At 42.7% G+C, this 19,008-nt stretch overlaps 1 long non-coding RNA gene across 1 annotated transcript in view; it reads left to right on the top strand.

The window, feature by feature from the left end:
• Positions 1-665: 665 nt before the first annotated feature.
• Positions 666-19,008, top strand: part of LOC132954420 (uncharacterized) — a 34,189-nt gene continuing 15,846 nt past the window's right edge. Inside the window, exons 1-2 of the long non-coding RNA XR_009665760.1 lie at positions 666-2,403; positions 13,234-13,431. This is a non-coding gene — a long non-coding RNA (uncharacterized LOC132954420). The remainder of the gene's footprint in view (positions 2,404-13,233; positions 13,432-19,008) is intronic.

A 19,008-nucleotide genomic window follows, 5' to 3' on the forward strand; every position in this document is an offset into this window, starting at 1 on the left:
AGTGGGGACAGCGAGGGGGCATCCCGCAGAGCTGTTTGAGCGTCCTTGCCAGCACCAGACAACTTCACTATCCCTGCCCTAGCAGGGGGCGATAATCACATCAAGCTTCCCTGACAAGAGGCATTGAATTCAGCTCCGGTCCCCTTAAGAGTCTGGCATCCAGCAGTCTCTCTTGAGCAAGCTGCTGACGTTACAATGAGAAGGTTTGTGTTTTCATTTTTTCGCACTATAGCATCGCTCTTCTATTCTCTTTTTTTACTCTTTTTTTTTTTTTGCAGCCAAAATGTAATTTAGAACGATATGGGATTCCATGTCACTGGGGCGAAGATCTGAATTGGCAGAAATCGAGTGTTACCGTCATTGAGAAGTGTTATTGTATTGGTGTCTTCTTATTGTCATGGTGAATTTTCAACAACATCTACAGCTTTTGTTGGTCTGTCCTAACATATTTTTGAAAAGTTTTCATGGGAAATCACTTTATTTTCTGTATGTCATTTAAAATGTCCATAGATTCTATCCTGCAAAAGTCGCCATCCAATTGGTCAAACCACTGTCAGTGACCTCAAATGCAGAATAAAAAGCCAAGGACTGAAACAATATAACTATGCTAACTCATACTTTGCAATGAAGCTCTAACCCATGCTGGGCAGTGTTCCGAAAAGAAAAGGATGCTATCTCTTTAAGAGGTCCGTGTCCTCCCTCAAACCAAACTCGATCAATTTTTGCCGGCTCCTCTGACAAGCAGAGGTATTATGATTTTTTTTTTTCATTTGTCAGCTTTTGTGTTTCCGAACTTGTGCTTCTATGCACGTGAATCTGTTGACGGGACTCTTGCAACACCCTCTGCCCTTTTGAAGGTTGTGGGAGACATTGTTTACATTTGGTGATTACTGAAGGCTCATTTGATATGACTATTTTTGGAAAATTCTGTTATCAAGACTTTAAACAGCAAGGACAAAGAAAAGGAATCCTCATTCATCTTTTCTTCTGAAATCCACCAAAACAGATGAGAACCAGACTGGACTGTTTTAAGCAGCTTTATGGGCCTGCATAGCTCCTCTCCTTCCCAGGGAGCCTGGTCTCCAGCAGCTATGCCCCATTCATCACCTGCTTTCAATGGTCGAAACCAAGCCGCCTCCAGCTAGAGGGCCAGGTAGGGTGCCGGGTGGTGCACAATGTTTGGGGGATTAGCAATCAAAGGAGTGCGGAGGCTAGGGCCCTTCGTCCAAGTCGGCCATTCACTCCAAGCAGGGGAGGAGAACTCCAGCAGTGGCCAAGGTCAACGTCTCCAACTCAGCTGGAGGTAACTGGGAAAGAACCCTGGGAACCAGCCGCCTGTGCTGTGGTAATCACCGGCTAGCAGGCTAGCAGCACAGCAGGAGTCTCACCCACCAAACATTCATCAGTTTGAGCTGCTGATAGCATGGCTGACAACAAGATAATGCCTTGCTTTTACTTCTCTCAAACTTTCTTCTTCTGTCCTCTCTTCTTTCCTTCTTTCTTTCTTGAATTTTGTTCCGTTCCATCCTCATACTATGGGATTGGTTGTCTTTCTTTGAGTTAAACTATGTGCTGAGTTAGCAAAACAACGGAAGAGTACAACAGTCTTTGAAGTCAGAATTAGGCTTTCATGAAAGCAAGTGACTTGTCTCCAAATTTCCTCCTATGGCATAACTTGGTTACCACGGTTTCAAACAAAGCATACCAAACTGTAGTGCACTTTGAAAAAACCTTTCTTTAATTTGAATAGTTAGAACATGACAATTCACAGTATGGCCATAAAAGTGCAAACTTTTTGTCAGAGTGAGAAATCCCTCTTTTTTACTGCTATCGCCATCCCGAAGCTCTTAATGGAATACTGATTTTGGACGTTGCATAAGCTGATTTGGTACCCTGTGGTGCGAGACATTGGACTGAGAAACCCTGATGGGACAGCTGGTTGTAGACTCGCATACTGTGGTAAAGTACCCCATGCATTATTGTAGATTGCACTGAACAGATTAGCTTAGCGCGCTAGGACTGACAAGAGGGAAACAAGCAATGAGGTAACGATGAAATAAAATGATTCGTTGTCGTTTTTCCAGTCGCAGGCAGGAATGCAACCATGCCCCACCACCCCACCCTCCCACTAACACACCCCTGTTGGGATATTGGCAAGTTGTCATGACGACAGGGATGTTCTCCTGATGAAGTCTCGCTTAGCGGCATCCAATCAGATTGTGGAGCTACAACCGCAGCGTGAACAGGGGAGGACGCACCTATTCCAGTTGCACAATGCTGAGAAAGGACAGGCGAAACTCTGGACCACCAACGGGAAATTGGCAATCCGTGGGAGGCTGTCAATGTGCTGCTATGGTTCGACAATACACAAACAGCGGGGGTCGTGGATACAGAGGCTGCCAGGTAGGGGGTCTCCATCATGTCTGATGCTGTTAGAGCCGCAATTCTTCGCTTTTATCAATACAAATTATTTATGCATTATTTTTTTGCACTGTTTGCATGCAGTTATTGAACACCACCATTAATGTGGCGTACATGGTCTTTCAGGACATTGGTCATAGCTATCGGACAGCTTCAGGTGAACTTTACTAAATTTGCGAATCACTCCTGCAGGTGGTTTTTACAAATGCTCAACAGCCACAAGAACTACAACAAAAAGCAAGGGGATTATGTGAATAGAGGGGAAATGTCATGTAGCATTAACTTAAATGTAATTTTCTATTCATTTCACTGCGGGACATGGACTACGAGTAGAAGAGGCTAATACGTAGAAACTGCAGGTAGCAAAGTGAACGAAAAACTCTCCTGGTGTTAGTTTGATCCAGGCCTTTTATTAAGGACCCTGGGGTGGATTTCTCTCTTCTTTTTGCTGCTCGGACCAAAGGAGAAGCCGGGGCTTCTTGCGGCTCTATGAAAGATGGAGGGCTTGGTGGGGGCGCGCTCTGTTTTTTTTCCAAGCACTGCAGGTAGCCATTATGGTCATCGTCCTCTTAAGCTTATTATTCCAAACACGCATGGTAGCTGCATGCAATTAATCTTTTTTAAATGTTAGCCCATTCAGAAGATGATAATAATTTTCATTTATTCTTTTTATCAGTTTATTTAAGCTTTAAGATAAACCTCTTTCACCATATCCTTACCCCTCCTTTGCTCAGTTCCAGCCCCTTTACCATGGGATCTCTGTGGGACGCCATTCCACGGACTGACCCCATATAGTGTTTGTGTTTGACTCTTCAAACTTGAGAATCAAATGAAGGTTGTCAGCATGGCAAAACCACTTTCATTAGCTACTGGCTGGATAGCAGCACGTTTTCTTTTTAAAATGTTCTCTATAGGCAGACTTTTTACAATTGACAGCTCCCTTTGGGGTTTAGAGATAATTGTTTTAAATAATAAAAAAAATATTGGGCTATTAAAAATATTTTCTATGTTATTGTATCATACCAGTTCATTTAATTCAGTTTCAGTCATCAGGACCAGAGTTCATTGGTTTTTCCTGTTGTGTTTGGAACTTTTATCAATTGAAACATGCCTATAGTTCTGTTTTTAGCATAAAGTTGTGAATAAAAAAACACACACACTAAAAACACTTGTGATACCATACTGAAGGTAAAGCTCAGAAGTTAGTGTTTTGGACATTGAGCATTGACTCTAGTCATACTGATATAGGCTTAAAGTAATAATACATATCCAGGATGTTACAATTTCAACCAGTTCAGCAGTTTTTTTCTAACTACAAAAGTTGAAGATTCTCTTCCATGAAAATAGGCCTGGTAAGAAACTTTGGTATTAGAAACCGTTTAGCTTGAGTAGAATCTGGGGAGTTCAACTTCACACTGGGAAAATGACTATAGATAAAGTTGAAAAAGCAGGGGGACAACGTGCAAACCTTTATGCTACCCAACTCACTACAGTGTCAACTGCAATCCAAGCTTACTTAAACCAAGATAGAAATTGTGAGACCAACTCATGTTATTGAGAATTCCTTTGAGCGTTAAAATAAGCTTTAAAGTTGTATATTTTGTTTACCAGATTTTGAGTGCCCTTTTTATTGTTACAATGATCTGTACGTGTTTTATGTGCTTTGTTTTGTACTACAAATGGTAAACCAGGCCTTACATCTATCATCATGACCCCCACTTCATGGATTAAGGCATTTTAATGGGCATGAATATCATGAAGAGTCGGTAGGTTAAATGTAACACTAGCCAGCCCAGTGGAAATGTGCTTATTCATGTTAAATTCAAGTTTGGAGGGCATGGGTTTTCCCCAATGCTATGAAATATGCACCACAAAGGTTGTGGAGAGCCTGTTGACAATGATGTCAGTTTGTAGCAGGAAAACCTCTAAGTGGGTGGTTGTTGTCCTTGTAATGCAGATTAGTATAATGTCGGTGCTAGGGTCAGAAATTGTGAGCTTTGCCCCATTCTGTTTATTTTATGACCTTCAGAATCCAGGGAATGTTAACAGCATTGTGTTCAGTGTAAATGGTGTAGTTTGATCATGACAGTGTGTTTTCCATTTAGTTAACTTGTCAAGGCTTGTTTACAGTCAGGATCATTACAATTTTAATTTTGTCTTGTTCCAAAGGTCCAAAGTGTTGTTAACCCTTGTTAATGAAGATGTCAAAGAAGCCACAAAGGCCCTTTAGAAAAAAACAACTCAACCTGCTTGGAATTCAGGGATTGCTTCATGTAAACAACAGCCGCTGTCTTCCAGATCCAGAAACATAGAAAGAAAATGCATAATAAGATGATGTTTCATGGACTGAAATCAATCACCAGAAACACATGTGTCACTAAATGTCATATTGTGGTTGATTGGACCACCCAGAGGTTGCCCATTAAAAGCCATGCGGTTTCCATTGAAGAAGTTCCAGGGTTACAACCCAAAGGCCGTTCCCCCTGCCCACCAACCCCACAGATCCAGATCCTGTGATCTATGGCTGGGGTCCCCTTCCGCAAATTACTCCATTTGAAAGGAGACTGGAGCCTGGACGGAAAGAAACAAGACCCCCGGATTGCTGTGCAGGAAAATGTCATTCTAACTGTTAGCCTGCATCCCAACCAAGTCAGAACCAAAACTACAAGAAACCATGTGATGACAAGTCATACAGCTGACACTTCACTGTTCACTCAGACTGGAAATGTAATATGACCATCTGAAGATGGGGGGAGCAGTTGATGCAGATTAATTGCCCATCATTTGTCAGCGTAGTGCAGAGAAGCTAGCACTGTGCAACTGTCTTTTTGAAAAGTTGTCAGCCAAGGACAATGAATGCATCCCATTCCTTTTCCACCTTGCTACATTTGATTTAATAGACAGAGACATGGACCACAGACAGAGCTGTGAGAGCGCATACAGCAGCAATGTGGTCAGGTTGTAAACACACAGACATGAAGAGGAAGAGCGGGATTACAAACAGGTTTGATCTCCCCGGGGCTGTCCACACCGGCTGACAGGGGAGGAGGGGAAAGGAAAGGAGGCGGGGGGAGAGGTGATTTGGGCTCCTTTTATTCACTCCTCTCTCGTCAACTACCTCTCTCTTGCCGGCAGCATTGTCATTTGGGCTGTCCGGATACAAATGAAAGTCCGGCATTGAAAGAAGCACCACAATGAAGCAGGAGACAGACAAACAAGCAGACAAATGCACCTGGAGGCGGAAATCTTGGTGGAAAAACAGCTGAGACCCACCAATTTGTTAACAGCACAGTTTTGAACAGAGCCATGGTGTTGCCCCCCTGCCCTACCTCCCCCATCCAATCTCTCTTAGTTAGTCTTTCCTATTGTTTATAAGTTTGAAGGACATCAAAGAGAAGTAATTTATCCCTTCCAGGATGGTCAAAGGAGAGCCCAAACTACCTTTAATGCCAAACAAATCAATTTGAATTCGCTATCATGGTTTCTTATTCCAAAAGAATCAAAAGCTTTTTCTAATTCCAGTGAAATTGAGTTCCATTTATCCTTATCCAGTTATAATATTATACTCTTTGTTCACATCCTATTGGTGTAGGAACACGTAGGAATAGGCAGATCATGAGATAATGATGGCCAGCCTTTTTTCCCCAGTGTGAGGATGACACGGTCTAAAGATGAAAAACCATCCTCCCCAGCCAATTTAGACAGAAGAATTAAAGGTCTTGCATAGCTAGAAAGTGACTCACGTCCTTCAAGTTAATGTGTGACTTCTAATATCATCTGTGGCTGAAAGGCAAATGTCTTCTAAAAGGAGTAATGGTACATCTGCAGGAGAAATGGGACCTATCAGTCAAACCTCATCTCCTTTATAGCACCAGTATGTAAAAAAAGCAGTGAAACCCATTTCAAATTTGACTTTAGTTTTCAGTACTCCACATTATATTAATCATTGCAGAATAATATAATCGCTCTTTTGATATTCTACAGTAAGTGTTTGAATATTTAATGAATCTCCTAAAACCCATGTAAGGTTTTATGCAGCAGCTGCCTTAAGACATTTGTTACTACATGTGGTGTTGCAAGTTGTGCTGGCAAGTGTTCAATGTTAAAAGGCAGAACTATATATGTATGTGTTTTGGATTGGATCCCTTGATAGTTAATATTACAACCCTATAGAAAGCGTGATATCATTGCACTAAATGCTGCTATAATTTTATTAGAGAATATCTTATTAGACAATTTCTGTACCATGTGACTATATGTGTTGCACATTGAAACCACTAAGGCAAATCTGGTTCTCATCACTATCTGAGCCCATGATAACTTTATGCATTTAAGCAGCCACGACGTATCTCCAAAGAAGAAAGTTGAAGAAAAAAATAAATGACAAATGAAAATGTCCTGCCAGTCAGTTCTTACACACGGACTGATAAAATGTTCACACATACACACACATTCACATGTGGGCATGCACATCCACACATCAAATAGAGCTGGAACATCTGCCAGACACTGGACCAGTGGTTAAGTTAAAAGATGAGGAGTGGTCTGGTGAACGCTCTGCTATTCATTCATCTCGCATTGCTGCCCATTGGTTTTAATTATGGCTGCTTCTTTCATGTTAGAAATAGGCATGCTTCAAAAACAGAGCTGTCCTTGTTGTGTTTTACCATTGTTTCTGTGGGACTCTGCTGCTGGGGCAAGGGGTTGTATTTGAGTGAGTGTGTGTGTGAGATCTATCTTTCAATCTTTACTGAAGTCTGCCTCAATGTTCATTCAAATGTCTATTTGTGTGCTTTTTAATTAATCAGCATTTGTCTATGCGTCTGTGAGTGCACATCAGCGTGTGCTTCACCATACATGTGTAGAATTTGGTCTTCCTTATTTCCCCGACACAGCTGCAATTGGACTGGATTGATGTGTAACCCAAGTCGACACTTTAAAGGGCGTGAGGCCTGGACAGACGTGGTCCTGCTAGTATACCAGATGGGGCTTTATGATGAAAAGAGCATAATCCCCATCCAGGCATGACTTCCATCGCTTGTGCACTACAAAGCAATTCACATTTTCAAGAAAAAAAAATCTTTTTTTTTTTCAACTGCCCTAAACAGATCTCAGTTTTTCATGTATTCTCCCCTTCTCTAACAATCATTGTATCTAAATCTTCCTCTTCTCACACCCTTCTGTTTCTGCATCCCTCTGTATCTTCCTCATCTCTCTCTTTGCCTCCTCCCCCCCTCATTTTGCTCTTGAAGACTTGCAAATGTGGCATTAGCTAATATTCAGAGAGCTAGGCAAGTGATCCCTTTTCATCTGCCAGGGCCTTTACTGATTGAGCTACAGTGTGTGCATTGGAAATGAGAGCTGGGCCGGGGCTGGCGAGCCCCATGCCTCTGATTGGTATTCAATATACATGTCACTGCAGGACATGCTAGTTTGGGGCTAGGGGTTCACTCCCCATCCCTGTTACAGTGTGTTTCTATCTCTCTCTCTGTCTCTTATCCTCTCCTAATTCCAGCCATAGAAATGGCTTTCTTTGCTACTGTCACTTTTCAAGAAGACAGCAAATTGGACACAGGGGCAATTCATTGTGTGTGCCAGGGTCATACTGTAAATCTGGCTGACATTTTTTCCATTTTGGGTTGTATTAAGACGCATGGCTTTGAGACATTCCACTGTAGCTGGATGTAGTCCTCTTCCAGCACTGCTTGCTTCGGGCTCCAGTATGTTTCATACATAACTTTAAAGAAGCTTAATTGTGCACAACAGAAAATGTAGGTCTCTCTCTAATTCCACTCTCTGCTCTGGTAAATATATCTCTTCTTGCATATTTTCAGTTATAATTATAATCATCGGACATAATAATTGTTATTCACATGGCACACTTTTGCATAATCTTTCGGTTTGTTTTAGTGTTTGCCTGCAGTGTGTATCTGTTTCTCATTCATCTGCCTTTTTTTTTTACACATAGTTTGTTTTTTTAATAGTAAAGCACATACAGCTGGTCCTCCTTCATTCTCTCTGTTGCTTGTTTTCTTCGTTTTAACAGCTTCACTGTGAGCACCATGGGGAGCAAGGATTTCTTTCTGTCTTAGACTTACATCACGCTTGCACAATATGTCAGGGATTGGACTTTGCATTTATATGAGGTGCACTGTACTGTACATGAAAACTGACATGGCAGAAGTGGTGTGTGGCTTAAGCACAAGTTATAGCTCTGATATTCCCTCAGGGAATGGAGCTGTGACGTACACAGGAGCACCTGTGCATCAGCAGAAGAATTCCTGCTTTGAGAGCGATGTGATCACACTCAGAAAAAGGATAGACAATAATGTCATCATCATGAATATAACCTAACATTTTCTGTTTTAAAGTAAGCTTATACATTTTTCAAAAGCCACATCAAAGCCTGATAAGTCACCGTAAACAGAACAATATTTTATAAGGAGACTTAATTTGCAGAGATAGGTACGTAATGAAAGTATGCTGTGGGCCGTATATACTTTGAGCCAATGTTTTCTTTTGTACTTTCTCCATAAGAGGGTGAAAAGCAGTGGGGTAGAGTTAGTGGTGGTGAGTCAATACTCCACTCCAGTCTGAGACACAATCGTTCCTCCCCTCCTGCTGAAATCTGAGGGCCTATCTGTTGGTTCCTCCTTGTGGGCCTTGTTCCAGGTTTGCCTTGGCTCTCTTCCAGGTGTGGGAAGTGAAGTGTAAACAGTTTACAGATCTGCTGTGGCTGGGGAGGGCCGAGGGCTTTAGCTGAGAGGAATGTAACCTGAACACCACTTCACAGGGAGGCAGCGCTGCAAGACGGAGCATTCATGCATTTTGTGTCAGAGCCGAACAGGAAACTGACCCAGCAGTTCAAGGCAGAGTCGGCTGGTGAGAACGCCTGCTGACGTCAGTCCCCATGTGTGTGTGATTGGGGGGGGGGGGGTCCTGGCAGAGGAGAGAAGGCTGCTTGCCTTTTGCGCCATATTCACTCCTCATTCTTTACAGTAGATGGTGTAACATTGTTTTTTCATCAAATACCTAAGCATGGACTCATCACTTGATACAAAGTGTATAATGAAGAGCCTGCTGAGCCTACAAACGCCAAACAGCTGCAGATTACACTAAAATGTGAACACTCACAAGTTCATTTTGAGGTTAATGATACATCCTCTCTCATATTAATTACTGTTATTGTTTTGTGTGTGCACAATAACAGGGTGATAACATAACTCTGACAGTATAAAGATCCAAAAAATAAAGTGCCACTTCATCTCAAGGGTGATATTTGCACCTTCAAAATGATCTGCTCTGTAGTACTCTTTCAGAATAAATCTTTATTTTGTTTTTATTTTATGAATGTAGATAGGCATGACATCGTTTTTCCCTTTCACCCGCTCAGATCATTGAATTGTAATGATCTTTTATGACCCCCATCTTGTCACAAGCTTTATCCTTTTGCAGCTGTGTGACACCCACCAGTCTTTCAATCTTCTCATATTTAAACTTATTGAACAGGGACAATAGCACTTTACACCAAAGGCACAGAGTTTGAGTCTGTTGTGAAACAAGAGTCAACACTGAGAGATCCTTGGACACCTCTTGTGTCTAAGGATGAGAACTTGTTGGAGCAACTTGTATTGCCACTGATTGCTTTACTTTGGAGTTAGTTGATAGCCCTTTTCTTGTCAGATATAGGCACACCAGGTAACCTTGTGTAACCCATTCAGGAGACTGGGGTTCAAGCATCATGTGAAATCAAAATGTCAGTGTTTGAGTTATATTTCAACCCACCCAGCATGATGCTTATCCATGTCGTTAATCAAGCAGTTTGATATGTGATAAAGCAAATGCTACAATATGCATCATGAGAAGCTGGAACAAACCATGTGTATTTGTTGACATTGGATGACAGCACTATAAGAGTATCTCATATTGCTCAGGGTAGGTTAACATTGGGTTAAGTTGACAGTCTGCTGTGTCTCATGCAGTTAGGGCTAAAAGTGACCTTGTCCAATGACTGTATGACTTTACCTCATGACGCTATATTACTCTTTGAGGCCTGGGAAAACAAATCTGTTTGACAACTGGGGAATGTGTTTGGTGTTGAACATCACCACTCTTAATCCTTCATAGAAAGCTCTGGTTTGTCCTGAACTGTTGTTTCTGCAAAATGGCTGATAAACAGTTGGTTTGCCTTACACCAGGGCTCTATGATTTGTGCATAAAATCATAGATGTGGGCAGAAATTAATCAATCTTGAACCAGGGAAGGTTAGTAATATGAGCAAAGATAAAGGACTATCTATACTGTATATTTGAATTTCTTATTTGATTGTGGCTTATGCAAATTATATTTTGTATTTGTAAGTATGCAAAAGAAAAAGCAGTGACAGTATGTGTCAGTCCTGTGATGGACATATCACCTGTATTCATGAGCTTCGTGCTCTTGCAGTGCGCGCACACACACACACACACACACACACACACACACACACACACACACACACACACACACACACACACACACACACACACATCACTGTTGTGTTTAAATCACCTGATGTCACATGCTGTGGATGAGCTGTTCCTCATTGAGAATGAATGCAGCTGAGCCTGCTGCTGCTGTAACACTGAACCTCAGTGCAGGAAAATGAGGTGCTGGCAACAAAGAGCTTTGAGGAAGTAGACACGTATCTCCAAGGACACATACCACCCAGCAGATCAAAGGACCTAGAGGACGTGTTTGATGGGGAAACCACACTGGTTTTCAAAGCATTGTAGTCCTGCATCTCACTAGCCCACCAAGGCCCATGATAGAAATTCTAATACGTCCGCCTGTCAGTTAATTGAAGCCCCTTTCTGTCCCTCAGGGGACAGCAGGCTGGTCTTTAGAGAGCATTTTTGTCCTGCTGCATGCTCCTCATTAATTACTCTTCCTCAATCACCTCTGCAATAATGTATTGTTCTTTTATTGTTTGAGTGCGTTCTTGTGTCTTGTCACAAATCTCTTGTCTTGGGAGGAGAAGCTGATGTTTGACAGAAAAGAGATCACAGCTATCCACATATTCAATCATATTCTAACAGTCTACCTTTGGGGATGTTGTGTGTTGGCTGTGGATGTGTTTGGTTGTCAGTGTTGTTGCATTTGATCATGGGGGGATGATTCAGATTGTTTACTATTGTCTGTGTTTATGATAACAGAATACATGGTAGAGGACATGAGGAGGACAAGAGAGGAGATCCAATTGGAGGTTTTGAAGGTGATTGTCTTTGGCAAAGCAGAATCATTTTTTTTACTCAAGGTAGACATGCACAACAAACACTTGCAGAGAGATGGAGAACTCCTGTCATTCCAGAGACATGCCCCCCCTCCCCCCGAGACAGACAATCTACCAGACAGTCAGGAAGTCAGCCCTGTCTGTATGTGAAGTTGTCAGAGCTCAGCCGTGTTTTTACATATGGCACTTGGTGGTGTTCAGAGTAAAGCTTACACTTGATCTCTGCAAAAATATACACACCGCTCAGGATGTGAAGCGGTGAGAGTTATCATGTCTGGGATCATATTTGACAATGCAAACCCAGGAATATTTCCAAGATTAACATGTCCGTTAAAGCCATTGAGCAGGATGATGCTGCATTCTGCTGACAGTCCTGACATATATTACCTTGAAATCCCTGATGAATGCTTATTCAATTGCAGTGATATCATGGCGTATCTTCAGTTGTGTCAGCGTGGAGAACTCGCCGGGTGCTCTTGTAGATGTATATGATACTCCAGTAATAGACACTGACTCTAGCTCTTGCTCGGGTCCAAATAGCAGTTGGAAGTCAACAGTTCATTGCCACAGCGTTTAGTATTTCTATACTTTCCCACTCTGTCTCTGTGACCTCCTATCTACAGACCAAATGACCAGTTGGGACATTGAAAGGGAAATTGCGTGCATTCCTCCATAATCGTAAGAGGTATTTAAATGTGCTTTCTAAATAATTATGTGGTCCAGTTGGGAGCATCCAATGAATTTTACACAAAAGAAACTTTCTGCTATTTACATTCCTAAAGTGTAATGTGGTTTACTTATGCAGCTGGACGCGCCGAATCAAAGCATTCATTCCCGAGTGCAGGCAGAGAGACATAGAGAGAGAGAGAGAGAGACATGAGGGGGGGTTGAGGAGAAAAGTTCAAAGCGTGTGAGGTCAAGCTTGAGGGTCACTCTCTCAGTGCTTTTTCACTGTCTGCATGAATATATAACCGGCAATTGACTTTCTAATCGGGAGTGGCCTCATAAAATATGCAGTTTAATAATAACCGTTATCATGGGTCCTTTTTTGTTTTCATCCTGTGTTTAAGCATCTAAAGCCAGCTGTGAATTAAATAATAATGGGGCTGCTGCCGCCTGCCTCCCATTTGGTTTTAAGTTTTACCTCTGAAATCCAAAATGACAGCCAACCGTTTCCCTCTACCCCTCACTCACATACAAAGCCCTTCCCTGCTGGATTTCCTCTGATTGGATCAAAGCTTTGACCTGTGTTGCCAGGTGGCCTTTCCTGATCCCAGTGGTCCCTGCTGAGTAGGGACCCATGCCGGGGCACCTGGGAATTACCTCGACAGTTGTGCAGTCGGCGGCTGTCATAGAGCCCTTGTCTTTTTCATGTCACCTTTGACACTGGCCTCTGTAGCCGTCGCCTGGGAGATCTGATGCTGCGCAGTGAATAATAGAATATCCACCTCTCTATGACCAGCGTTGTCACCTGTGCTCCCCATGATGAAATGTTCCCATGCTTATCTTCAGGGGTGATGTGTTCTTGCTGTCTTTTCCAGGGTACAAAGGAAGGCATAGGATACCAGCCATTGGGGAAAGCTGTCAACAAGGTGGCTAAGCTGGCAGTGCCAGGGGCTCACACCGGGACCAGAGCTGCCTGAAGTAAAGACTCAAGGATGCTGCAAGATGACAAGGGACAGCTGGAGGAGTTGAAGACGCTTCACTCTGAGAGTTGACACAATGGACAACAGTAAACAGTGAGAAACACAAAGTGATGTTCAGTATCTCTCCTTTCCCATTTGTCTGAACATCAAAACCCCATTAGCCGCACAAGTAAGTTTTTATTCATGCTTGATTTTCTGTTTTTATTTTGTTCTGCAAACTTGTCCATGAACATATGTCCATGTTTTCATTTCATACTGATTTACCACATGTGCCACATTTTGGTGAACCATTTGCTTTCAATTAGCACAGCCTGTCTTATCAATGACAGCTTTAAATGTTCCTCCCTTATACCAGTGGAAGTTTACAGTCCTCTGGCCTGTTACATTTACCTCTGTGATCCTTGGAAAAGGATTCCACTGCTATTCTCAGCTGTGTAGGAGGACAACACTCTTACATGTCAATCGCTGTGAGTGATGTTTTGTAGATTTGGCATGTGCCAATGTTTGCATGGATGGATGGATGGATGGATGGATGGATGGATGGATGGGTGGATATGTGGATGGATGGATGGATGGATATGTGGATGGATGGATGGATGGATGGATATGTGGATGGATGGATGGATGGATGGATATGTGGATGGATGGATGGATGGATGGGTGGATATGTGGATGGATGGATGGATGGATGGATGATGGATGGATGGATGGTTAGATATGTGGATGGATGGATGGATGGGTGGATATGTGGATGGAAGGATGGATGGATGGATATGTGGATGGATGGATGGATGATGGATGGATGGATGGTTAGATATGTGGATGGATGGATGGATGGATGGATGGATAGATATGTGGATGGATGGATGGATGGATGGATGGATGGATGGATGGATGGATGGATGGATGGATGGATATGTGCATACTCAGGGCTTTGCAGAGGATAAGGGGATGAGTGTAGAAGACCAGGGAGCTGTGGTTTGGCCAGATGTGATGCTTTTTCTGTTGTTGCTTTCACTACTCACATTTTCCAAGCAGGACTTTTGCAGTCAGTTGGCTTATGATGTATCATTTTGTTCACTCAGTTACTACAAACTGCCCACTAGGAACATTAAGAAATATTATTTCTGAAGAGTTAACCTTAACTCCGAGTCAACTAAGAGTCGTTGTTATTAGTAATTGTTAATACATTAAAGATATACAGTATGTATGGTAAATCATTGTGCAGGAAATAATGCTCATGGGTGTGTGACCATGATGGTTGCCATCAAAGCCACTGTCTTTATGGAGCACATGTGTGTGTCAGGCATCATCTGCTGTGGATTATTGTGGTCTGGGAATGTCTGCGGGTTGATCCGGCCCCCACCATTTTGTCACCATGTGTCACCCCATTATACCCTTTTGAATTATAGTTGTTATGTATTCTTTGTGATGTCCATATATATAATGTCCTTATTTGTAAACAGCATTCTGAAACAAAAAATAAGGTGTAATAGAATAGTATAGTAGTTTTTCTTGCATTTTATTGAATAAATCATAGTTCATAATTAAAAATGCCATCCCACCTTACAAGCTTGCACATATCAAGGCTCTTCGTATGCATTAGGCTAAACACACAAACTGATTTGATGCTCTGCTCAATTAGCTAGAAATATGATGCAGTAGTTCGCTGTTATCCTGTTATTGGCAGCAGTGGTACTTACTTGACGGTGCAATACAGTATAGCTGTTTTCACATATGCACTCCTGAAAATATCTAGATCATTTCAGGAGGACTGCTCCTGAGATTGTCATATGCACCTCACAGCATGAGACTATCCCTGTCAGATAGGAGGGTGGGGGGGGGGGGGTCTCCTAAGGTAAAATGTGCAGTAAAAAAAACGGTGCGGAAGTAGCAGATGAAGCAACAGAGTCCGCTATACAATGCTATAATGAGAATATTTAAAGGGATACTTCACCCGTTGAAACATGAATCTGTACTGACATTGGGTCATATGTGTAGTAGAAATGTGAAACACATTTTGAAGTTGGTGCCTTCTTGGCCAAGAAAAGGCAGAAAGTATCTTTTTGGCTCATGTGGATGAAAGACACCAAATCCCAGAATGCACAGCACCGCAGGCCACTCCCACTAAGGTCAGGTATACAGACATAATTTACTTCAACACAGAAGGAATTGGCATCTTGGAAATTCCTGTCAGAAAACAGACTCTACGTCTGTGTCCATAGACAAACAGTGAGAGCACCGACACTACCAGTCCGCCCCAGCTCGAGCCGGCCCCGGCTCCTCATCCTCACCACCGCTGACAGGCAGGCCTTATGTCTCGGGTGTTGAGCTGGCAGCGGCTGGCGTCGGCCAGCAATATGGTAATATCACCGCGAGACAGTTGCTGCCGACAGGCCGGTTTAGTTTCTTGGCCAGCACGGCCGCAGCAGCGAAGACACAAGACCGGCCTGTCAGCAGCAGCCGTCTCACCGCTATATTTATATTTTTTCACCATTATCAGCTTTCTCCATAGAGCCTGTTAGCATAGCTTCCAAGCAATATGGCGGACGTTAAGTTTCGTTTCTGGGAGTGAGTTCCCACCCACTGATCTGTGATTGGTCTGTAGCTTCAGTGGTCGAAAATATGAGGAACTAGCGATGTAGTTTCACTGGAAGCTCCCTTTCAGACTTAGAAATACAAAGATTTCCAGTCTCAGGGGAAAATGAGGGCGGGATGCACGACCATTCAAAAATACTACCAGGTTTCTAATGATACAAAGATTAATGCAAATGGTTGAAGTATCCCTTTAACTTTATATCAAGGCTTTGTGTAGTTCGGCGGAATCACAATGTCAACAAAAGAGTGGAGAAGAAAATACTGACGAAGATGTAATGCAGCCGCTTAATTACGTGCACAGAGATCGTAGTGGTTGTGTGTATCCACTCTATACACCGAGCAGCAGTTACAGGATAGAAACATCGCTCCCTCTCCTATCAGCTCAAGGAATTCTCCGGAGAATATCATGCTGCGTTCTAACATCAGCTCACTAGGACTTGGAAAAAAAAATACTGTACTAGGGGTCTGACAGGAGGAACTTCGGGTGAAGTCCGAGCTTACAATTTGGCTGTTTGCGTTCACACAAATATATCAGCAAATATCAGCCCTGTGTTACTTAGAGTGTTCTTTAATTCTTCTACTTCTTTTCTCCCCTTTTTTATATGCTTAATTTATTTCTCTCCACCACATCTATGTAATTTAAGTCCAGCCATTCTCCCTCCATTCTTTGTATGTACCTCTCCAATCACAGCCTCCTGCCCCTCTACCTGCCTCTCTGTAAGCCAGTGGGCAATGCATCCCTCATTCCTTGAATGCACACAAAAGACTCTGTGCCCTGGCGTCAGCACTCCTGAAAATGGACTGCTGCCACCAATGCTCCAGCTGGGGCGTCAGCAGCCACCCCCCACCCCCCCAAAAAGAAAAATTCTTGGAGAGAGAAGGAAAGATGAGAGTGGGAGGATAATCCATTAAATCCGCCAAACTCAGGAATGTATTTTCATTAAAACTAGTTTGTTTGAAGGGATTGGGAAGGTGGAGGAGACGGAGTTGTGCTATCAGAAGTGATCAGACCCAGTAGCTGGACGGCTGCACAGTGCTGCAAGTATTACAGAAGCAGAGAAGTGAGGATAGGCTATACGTGGATACATATACACAGACTGGAGAATTTGGCAGCAGGACTCAGTAAAAGGAGTTTAGCTGAGGAGTGAGCTCCTGTTTTAAATCCAGGTTTCACCGCTTGTCACATTGAGGAACAGTGTTTCTTTGTGAATCCCAGATAATGTTTTTGTGTGTGTGCATGTGTGTCTGTCACCTCTTCCACTAGCTAAAGCCATCATCCCTCTAGATCTTCCATTATCCAGTCCACACAAGCCCTGGTCAGCCTCCAGTAGAGGTAATTACAGACCAAGAAAACACAGGATACCCTGGAAGAAGCTTATCAGAATACACACACCTTCCACTGTCTTAATTGTGACTGGCAAGCTGGATAACACCGAGCTTCATCATCCATCCTCCTTGAATTGGTATTGGTCTGCAAAGAATGTAACAAGAATCCAGTCCAAGGCCCAATTCTAAAGTTATGATCCTGATTATTGAGGTTTTGCTGTGCTCAGCATCTTCAATCTCGCAGGACTCTGACCTTGACCTTTTGCCTCTCATGAGTATAAGTTAGTATTGGGTGGCTTGCTAGATTGCTAGCCCCATATAAAGTCTTAGTAACAAGCCCAAGATCGCCAAAGTGATTTCGAGTCTTCCCCTTACACCGGCTGCTGAAAGTGACCAATTCACCAAGCGTAGCATTGCTGCATGTATGCTGGTCATTTTCCAGACAAACACAGTGCACGAGCACAACAAAAGGTGTATTTACAGTACAGTATTTTTACTGTTATTTTCAATGTGAATTAAACAAAACAGCATCAACATTTCACTTCTATAGGAGCAGACACAGAACTCTGTCCATTCAGTGATATGGGAAATTCAATATTTAATTTTAAATGTTAAAAGGAATTTGCAAAGTGGGTTAGGACGTCACTGCTAGTGTTTCAAATGTCTACCCCCTCGTTCCTGTCAAAGTGAAACACCTGGGCATGTGTGTGTGATAAAGACTTCAGTAGCCTATATTATTATATGTATTATATTATATTACATTATATCAAATTGTTTTTGTACAATAGGCCTATATTTTGTCTGTTGAACAAACAAGAAACACAAGAACATGTTAGTGGTAATGATACCCCCCCCCCCCCCCCCCCCCCCCCCCGCTGTTTTTCTCTGTTCCTGACAGTGGGAAAAAATTGCCTGGAGTTCTATGATCAACCAGATCAAATTGGACTGTACCAAATCGAAGCAAATTGGAACCGAATTGTCTACATTTCATTAAATTGTCCCTGAATCAAATCATAATCAAGATTTGTCATTGCATATGTGTTCCCTAGTCTTAGCCATCGCTTATGTCTGCACAACTTGAATTTAATTTACCTGAATGATCCTTTAAGAATTAAGCCAGGTGTGGACAAAGGCATTTCACTAGGCCATATATAAAGCAGTAATATTAGATCCTGTATTTTGGGCTCTCTCTCTCTCTCTCTCTCTCTCTCTCTCGTTCTCTCTCTCTCTCTCTCTCTCTCTCTCTCTCTCACTCTCGTTCTCTCTCATTCTCTCTCTCTCTCATTCTCTCTCTCTCATTCTCTCTCTCTCTCATTCTCTCTCTCTCTCATTCTCTCTCTCTCATGTTCTCTCTCTCTCTCTGTCGTTCCCTCTCTCTCTCTCTCGTTCTCTCTCTCTCTTGTTCTCTCTCTCTCTCATTCTCTCTCTCGCTCTCGCTCTCTCTCTCTCTCTCAGCACTTTGTTATGTGTCTCAAATATCTCCCTGAGGCTGTATATTATCACCTAACAGTCTGAAAGCAGGAAGAAATGTATCAATCAATATCATTCTGTGGTTTCAGTAATCCCAGCCTAAGTGTAATAGGCTGCTCAGATCCACTTTTTCTACATGCTGACTCAGTCAGATGAAGACACCCACCAGGCCTTTTGGCTGCTCCTCCCTTGCTGCTCTGCCCTTGATCAGCACAGGGTGGTGGAGGCACATGGGGACCACCATGGGATTAAAAGAGTCTGTTTCTCCCTTGATCA

The sequence above is a fragment of the Labrus mixtus genome, chromosome 2, assembly GCF_963584025.1.
Source record: "Labrus mixtus chromosome 2, fLabMix1.1, whole genome shotgun sequence".
In the NCBI taxonomy this organism is placed as follows: Eukaryota; Metazoa; Chordata; class Actinopteri; order Labriformes; family Labridae; genus Labrus; species Labrus mixtus.